The sequence below is a fragment of the Cucurbita pepo genome, chromosome 13, assembly GCF_057944985.1.
Source record: "Cucurbita pepo subsp. pepo isolate OVF chromosome 13, ASM5794498v1, whole genome shotgun sequence".
NCBI lineage: Eukaryota > Viridiplantae > Streptophyta > Magnoliopsida > Cucurbitales > Cucurbitaceae > Cucurbita > Cucurbita pepo.
Window position 1 is genome coordinate 11,434,035 of NC_141810.1, and position 9,344 is coordinate 11,443,378.

Here is a 9,344-nt window from a genome sequence, read left to right on the forward strand (position 1 = left end):
TAAAGAGTGAAAAACTATATCACATCATAAATACATTTACGATATTTAAAGAATTATTATAGTAATACAAGTCATTTTGGTGCTTCAAAAAGCAAAAACATATTCAACTTGTATACCATACTTCACCAAACTAATCCATCCGGTAGAGGTCAAATTAAAATTTATGAGAAAACTTTTAATTTTATACTTAAGAGTCATACCATTGGTTTAATTGATATGTCATATCATATGCTCTCAACGGGTAATGTAGTCATTCTTTTATGTTAGATTGAAATATTACATCATTCCTAATAAGTAACATATACCGAGTAATTAATATATCTATCTATATATATATATATATATTTGTTAGGTTTTAATACTTTTATCAAACCTTCTATTAAAAAATATATAGAAATGCATGGTTTATATGACTTCGACTTATTTGTCCTCGTCATCATCGTTTGTAACTATTTTAAAGGTGATAAGCCTTCAATTTTGTCATCTAACATTACAAACTTAGCCTTCAATTAAGTTCTTGTAAAGGTTGAGTGATCTTATGACTCTTCCCCTACAATGAGGCTTATCTAATTAGTGACTACGATCCATTTGACTCTCAGATGCAATTAAAATTGTTAACTTTTGTTAATTATTTAGTTACTTCGAATAGATAAAAGATCATTTTAATTCTCTTGATCCTGATCTCGAACGAGAATTAATTTCTCAAATTTTTTTTAAAAGTTCAAAATTTTGGTACTTTATTGAGGCCTATTGAGGGTCGTAGGAGATGATTTAGAAAGAAAAATGCTTATAAAAACTCCAAGAATTTAGAAATAATATAAAAGAAAATGGTGAAAAATTAGAAGGGTCAAAGTCAACCATGATGGACAAAATGGTCATTTTGACCGTTCTTTCATGTACGTGAGAGTCATGCCCATTCCTAAACCGTGTCTGCCCTAGTAACCCTACTCCTAATCCACCACCGCAAAGTCGACTCGATTCAATAGCATCAATACAAGGCGCCATGTGTTGCCCCATGAGCGTGGCTTCTCCTATGGAGGCCGGTATGTACTCGTGAGTGTAAGTCCAATTTTAACCCGTTCGACTTTTGTTAGATTATTTTTCGCTTCAATTTCGATACTTACCTTATTATGACCTTGTAACAATCATAAATTTTCTACTTAACCTAAGGTCACGACCCAAAATATTCTACTTAATTTAAGATCGATACTGTATACATATCATGAATATGGAATGCGGAAATACTTCATTTAAACTTCCATAAAACATAACCTTTATCATAAAACACCGTCATGGACTTACGTGTTTCGAAAATACCTTTAAAACAACAAAACAAAAGACTAAATAAAATAAATAAACGTTTAAATTAAAAACATTCTATCATGCACTCTTTATCATGCCAATCCTTTCAAACTTCTGTCTTTCCTTGTCTTGTAGTTGTCTAAGTCTAAGAAAATAAATACGTACCTATGCATGTGTCATAGTCTCGAATTGTGATGCCGTCGTCAGCCGTACATGAATGTCTTGCCTTAACCTGAAATAGAAGTAGCACATGGCTTGAGTATTTAAAGAAATATTCAAGAAGTGACCCCACTATTGGGAGTTAAATCCAAGAACATGCAAATGCAATGGACCTATCGTTTCAATATATTTTCCTACGATACTGTCCTAACGGTAATTTGGATGTGTACCATATACTCTACACACAGTCCATACTTGCGAGTATGGACTCACCAGTCAGTTCGCACACCGCTGGGCCACCTTCCTTGTTGGGCGAGCATACCCTAGGAGCTCTTTAGGCCAGACACCCGTTAAAACTAGTAACTGTCACGACCGCGTTATGTAAAACATAATAATCGTATCCTTGCCCATTAGTGTACGCGTCCGTACCATCGTGATGAAATAGTGGTATCCCCTAATGCATGAGCACACATAATGCATGAGGTCCCAATATTTTTCCATCTTCGACATGATTAAATATAACCCCGCTATGGTTTTACATTCATATCATATCTTTTCTCATTTTTCAGTTCTCATATCATGCATAATTTTAACGGAGTTATATTTCATGTCATTTATCGTGATATCCTATCATTCATAACATGTTGTATGCATACAATTTAGGAGACATAACATAACGCTCCATGTTTTTAACATATCATTTTATAACGTGCGATTCATACAACAATTATCTCAACGGTCGCACAAAACAATCTAAACATAACATATCACACACAATATATCGTATCATAAATATGTCAATTGATCACATGTCTCATACCATAACATATTTCATATCATTTCCATATCATATCGCAATATATATATATATATATATATATATATATATATATATATATTCGTTCTTCACATGTCGTATCATAATCATATCGTATCGTGAACTCTTTGTGATCATATCCTTCTCTAACTTATCATAGCCTTAACGTCCTTAGACATATCACAGTCGTATCATTACCTGAACGTACCTTAGTCGTAACGTTACAGGAACGCATCCTAACGCTATCGTTCTATCAATCTATCATAATCATATTCCTTTCTACCCACAACCTAATCATATTCTTTATGCATCGATCGTAACCATATCGTTGTTATCAATATTTCATACCATAGCACTTCGATACGTAACCTAACCTTAACGTTTCATGAACATGTCTTACTCCTATCGTTACATTACGTTTAGTGCATCATTTTGTATCCTATCTCAAACATATCATTGAACACATTGTACCGTAAGTATTATCATACAATTCATATATTATAACATATCATAAGCATATCGATTCACAAACAATTCACTCATATGAATATATATGACATGCGCAGAACCACGGGCACGTGTCAACATCAAATATAACCATGCCGATAGTAACACCATTTACCTGGTTAGTTTTAAGTTGTTGTCACAAATATATCCTTAATGAAAGTTCGATTCTGTCCTTTGAAATTCAAGTCAACCTATGTGAGCCCATGACATCAGTTTCAAATTTGAACTCTATAAAATTATTTCTCTAATTTACATCAGTGAATTGTTAAAAGTCTTGAAAGGTGGTATATATATATATATAAATAAAAGGTTATTTTCACTAAATATATTATTTTCTATTATTATTGTTAGGGTCCTTACTAGACAAAATTTAATAGAGTTTCTTACCTTATGATATTTTCGGTTTTATTTTAAAATTCTGTTCACCAAATCTTTCCTCAATCTTCCTTGAAAATACTTTTGTGAATAGATTTTTATTCTCTAATCAGATATTACTTCTACTCTGTATTTATTTTCATTCCATATTATTGGCCAATTTTAATCATTATTTGACTACTGATGTTACATATTTATAGAACTGACAACTAAAATTGTATCGATTCTAACTTTATTTCGTATAAATAGAAATCTAATTAATTGAATAGTTATAAAAATCTAATTAATTGGATATGAGAAGATGAGATTTGCTTATTACAATCTTGTAAAATATTGGATAAAGGAAAAAATATCTGATTCTAACTTAATTTCTCATCCTTATAACTACAAAAGAAAAGGAAATTTGAAATAAGATTTACTATAACAACAGATGATGATCTCTCTAAATAAATCTGCATCACATCTATTTCTGTCTCTCTATTGAAAGCCATTTTACTTCTCTTCAAATCTAACATTCTTTTATTTATTTTTGGAGTAACTGTGATATTGTGTCGTGGGTTGAGGAGAGGGAAATGAAGTTGGGATGAGATTAATGGAGAGAGGTGGTTAAGTTATTTTTTATTTGTTTATTTATTTTTATTTTTATTTTTGGGCTCGCTACTGTATACATATCATTAATATTTAATGTGAAAATACTTCCTTTAAAACATTATAATAAAATGTGATCTTAGTCATCATAAAATAAAATGCCCTATACTGACCTATATGCTACTTAATGGAAATACAACTAACCTATACTAACCTACAGTCTACTAAATTCAAATTACGAAACTATCCTAAGCATGTGCTACGGCTTTATAGGTGCGATATTATCATTAGCCGTACAAGGGAGTTTTACCTTTATCTCAAAAATAGAGTAGCACACGACTTGAGTATTTTAATAAAATATTCAGTAAGAGATCTCGGATTCGATGCAAACACATACAATTTCATGAATGAGACCTATCATAATAGTCTATTTTCCTATAGCGGTTATCCTAACGGGCAACTTGGATGTACACTTAATTTTCCTACACACGGTCCACACGTGCGAGTATGGACCCACCAGTCGGTTTGCACACCTTCTAGGCTCCTTTCTGGTGGTGCGAGCATTCTCTAGTAGTTGTTGATGTCGGACACGACCATCACAACAACATTATGATAAACATAATGATCGTTTCCCTGCCTTGTAGCGTACGCGTCTGTATTATCGTGAAGGAGATGCATGAGCACAGAATAATGCATGAGGTCCCAACATTTTTCATTTTCATTATCATTTAATACAACCCAGTAAGGTCTTCCTCCAAATCATATCATTTCTCATATCGTTTATCATATCATTTATCATATTATTTAATCATATCATTTCTCATATCGTTTGTCATATCATTTATCATATCTTTCAGGCGTATGTCGGAGTTGTATTTCATACTAGTTCGCCATTTTGCATATCAATCACATCATATCATTCATGACGCAGATATACCATATCATAACGTCTTCATGCCTTCAAACTTAACAATCCACATCATGCATATATCATATCATATATCATAACAACATGTCTTAAACATATCATATCTTAACATAACATATCATAAACATATCAATTCACTGAATACAACGTAACAATCACATCTCATAACACAGACATATTATTTCATAATAATTTGCATATACGGGCATATGACACGTGCAAAGCTACGAGCACGTGTCTTCATATAGCACACAATTATAACCAAACAATTGTAGGGCCACTACATGGTTGGCCTTAGCCGGCGTTTTCCTTAATTCAAGTATGTTCGCTCTCGTTCCTCGAAATCACTCCAATTATCACCAATCGTCGTTTCCTATTAAAATATCGATCCCGTTTCGTTAGTAATTTAAGAATTCCTAACTCAATCGAATTTAAATTGAGAAATTTACCCTTATACTGACCTTATTTGCCTTAAATAAGGTCAAATTAAGCTTTGGGATGGTCGGAACGATGGGGAATTGGCTAATTTTTCCTTACCGAGTCGTTTAAGTTGAGTCGAGCCATTTAAGCAGAGCTGACTGAGCCGTTTAAGCCGACTGAGACTTTTGGATAAGTATATAAGGTATGTTATGGTTACGAAAATACCCCTAGGATTGATGGATGTTATCTCCCCCTAGAGCTAGCATGAGTGTTTAGATTATGTTTTTTGTGCTTTAGGTGATCCATAAGAATATCTCCCTAACAAAACACGAATTAGTAAAGCCCATGGATACCTATGGAGTCATTTTATACTCACCAATTTCCCATTTTTCTTAGGTGATCGTAGGTTGCAAGTCGAGGTAAGGAAGCGTTCAAGAGCTACGTGGTCATTGAGAGGGTCATTCTGAAGCATCAATTCGTCTATCTATTGGACATTGTATTCCAAATCCTTTATCTCATTTGTCATAAACTTGAACAACATCAACTTGTATTTGGACCTGGTTGTATTTTAAAATTGTGGTATTGTTGTGTCACCTTTAATTAGATTTAAATTTTACCATATTTTTTAATCTTTTATTTTATTTGCTTTAGTCTTTGTTTTCTTAGTAATAGTCCCATATTCGAAACCTCGAAAATCGAGTCGTGACATCTATACTTAAGCATATCTTTGAATATATCTTTCTGAATTAGCGTTAGCATATATGCTTAGCAATCCTGATTATTGAAGTGTCTGTAAACTAAAGTTTCTACTCTTCCATAACCCAACATTGTGTAATAGACCGTTCTAAAAACAATCTTGTTTATTATGCAATCTAATCTGTAACTCGTTTATATCAGAGTGACCAATAGTTAATAATTAAAGAGTTTAATTAATTAATTTTTTATCCTTGAAATTTATATTATATTAGAGTGATGAATAATAAGAAATTAAATAAAAAAGATAGAAATGAAATTGAAATTAAAATTACAGACATTATTGAAACATATTCTAATAATTTTGCAAACACCACTTTTATTGGTCTTCTATTTCTATAATATATATATATATATGTTTTCTTTTTAAAAAAATTGTGTATATATAGCTCTACTCATGCATTAACCCTCTCTGCACTTCACCTTCCTTTCTCTCTCTCTCTGTGTTCTTCCATTTCCATGGCGGCCTTGGAGGAGCATTACCAATCCAAACAAACCAACAATCCCACTACTCGTTTGAAGCTCTTTGGATTTGACGTCCAAGAAGATCTTGAAGACGATTCCACCCCTACTCCCTCTGCCTCCTCCGACTCCGGCGCCGCTCCCTCCTCCGGCGACCGAAAGTATGAGTGTCAGTACTGTTACAGAGAGTTCGCCAACACCCAAGCCCTCGGCGGCCACCAAAATGCCCACAAGAAAGAGCGCCAGCAGCACAAACGCGCCCAATTACAAGCCTCCCGAAACGCCACCGTTTTTAGAAACCCCATCGTTTCTGCCTTTGCTCCACCGCCTCACCTCCTCCCCTCTGCCGTCCTCACCTCATCATCTTCCTGGCCGCCGGTATATATGCCTCAGGCCCCACCCCAATTCCAGGTCTCCCACGGCTGCGTCTTCACCCCACCGCCGCCACCGCCAGCCTTCTTTTCAACCGGGTCTCGGTCGGCTCACGGGATAGTGGATGGCCCGTCGCTGAGCCGGTTCTCCACCGTCGAGGATGGACCCGGCTTCGATGATGGACCGGGTTTGGATTTGCATCTCAGCCTCGCACCGTCGGCGCCATGAAAATCGAAGCCCCCAACTTCTTTTTTTTTTTTTTTTTTTTTTTTTTTTTTAATTTAATTTTAGGGTCTGATTATTGAAAGAAATTAATGGTTAGTGTTTTTTTGCTCTTTCTTTTTCTTTAAATTTGGACTAAGAAAAAAAAAAAAAAAAAAACACTGATGATGAGCATGTTCATGACGGTTCATCATCATCCATCATCCATCATTCTATTCTATAATTTTGAAATTTATTTATTTATTTTTAATTTCTGCCAAATTATATATTCTAACATAATTAATGCATGGTATTGTATAATTTTTGTGATATCAATTCATATGTTCAAGATTTAATTGAAAACATTTTTTTTTTTGGGATTTATCATTATTATTTTTTAATTTCCGTACGAAACATAAATTAATAAAAATATCCTTAAACTTTATACTTTGTCTAAAAAAATACCTATAAATTTTCGAAATTTTCAATAATACCATTAAACTTTAAAAAAAAAATCTAAAAGATACTATTACTATTAATTTTGGATGAAGACCGTTGATATTTTGTTTTAACAATACTCTCGAACTTTTAATAATACTCTAAAAGTATCTTTGAGCTTAAAAATAATTTTATTGTTAGTACTATATTTAAAAAGTATCTATAAAATTTCAAAAATAGTATTCGTACGGTCAATACGTGGATGAAAACGGTCTATGATACTTCATAGATTATCTACAAATGCTTTAATATTACTTTGGAAAGTTTATAATTATTATTTAAACGTTTTATTAATGATAAAAGTATTTTTAATATTTAAAGAAAAGGTTGAAAGTTAAAAGGGTATTTTTGAAACTTTTTCGAAAGTTTAAGGGTATTGTTGAAATTTTTGAAAATTTATATATATATATATATATTTTTGACTAAATGAAAAATTGAAAGAGAAACCTCCAAAAACCATACTTTGATTAATTGGGTGTGTTTTGTTTATTAATTGTGAGCCTTTCTTCAATATGAGTGGCCACTCATATCATTCTCATTTGGACATTAAAGTATTCAGTTTTTAAAATTCATATTTTGCAACTTGTAACTCAATAATTTTAACTTACATTTATCAAAAATAAATTATAAAAATTAATCCCTATAATTTGGTTTTTTTTTTTTTTTTTTTTTTTTTTTTTTTTTTTTTTTTTTTTTTTGTCCATGTAGTATATTAAATATCTTTTAAAATTAATATTTTTATCCATGTACTGTTCTTACATACTAAATTTGACATTCGAGTAAAGAAGAGATAATGAATCGATACTATATCTGAATGAGAGTGATCCTGATAATATACCAGCAATGAGCACCTTCCTTTTTTATTGTTCACTCGTAAGAACTCAAAAGTTAAACGTGTTTTACTTGAGTTAATCTTATATTAGGTGATATGTTTAAGTGAGGACAAAACATGTCAAAATGATTTGTGTTCTGCTGTGACAATCTAATCATAGTTCAACTAATTTAAATACTATATTCTTAAGATTTAAATCCCTAATTGTTATGAGTGGTTGAACTCGCTAAACAACCTCCTTGTATCGAGAATTTAACTGTTACGTATCTTTATTGAAACACATAAAATGAGAGTTCCTATTCAATTCATTTCTTTTTTCTTCAAGGTGGTGGGGACTTCGATTGCCTTGTACTAGGACTCTACCCCCTCGTGAGTAGGATGCTGACCGAGGTGAAGCTGGAAGCCAACCCTAGACTTTCCTAAAGTGGTGGGCCTACCCATCCCAACTAGGAGTATGCTGGGATTTGCGATCTTCCCTTTCTATTCCTTAAGCGGACCAGGAGAGCATTGAACCTTTTGGTATGTATTGTCTCCTAACTATCTCAGATCCACTAGACGAGAAACTCAATTCTGCACTATAGCTGAGTCGTGAACTTATCCACCCCACTAAGAGAGGGAAGGGCGGGGTAGAGCCTTGCAATAGGAGGATTTTCGTTGCTGTAACGAGTTTAAATAGGACTGAAGTGAGGATTAGGACATTGCACAATGATCCGAACACTTTATCGCAAGAACGGACAAAGTATCTTTTGGCTTTAATGGCCGAATTCAATATGACTACGACTTGGCATTCTCCTCAACTGTTCAAATAATTTGGATTTTTCCCTTCAGAAACTGTACAATCCATACCTAAATTGGGAAGGACAAAACTCCCACAATCCATTCCGCCCATTATATTCATTTTTAGACAATGAACCCACCACTTGTCTTTCAAATCACTTCATCTCTGGGGTTAGATATGTAGGCATTGCTGCTAAAACATCCAAATTTTATGTGTTTTTGGGTTTCGAGTAATTGAACATCGTATCAGAGCATCAAATTCTATATATTAGATCGTGTCGTAAGACCCATTTAGAAAAAAAAAACACACTCGATGGCTATCAAAATTCTCATTTACTGTACGAGTTTTCATT

General features: G+C 33.1%; 1 pseudogene; it reads left to right on the top strand.

The window, feature by feature from the left end:
- The first annotated feature begins 6,244 nt into the window (after positions 1-6,244).
- On the top strand, positions 6,245-7,155 carry LOC111808721 (zinc finger protein GIS3 pseudogene; annotated as a pseudogene).
- Positions 7,156-9,344: the final 2,189 nt, after the last annotated feature.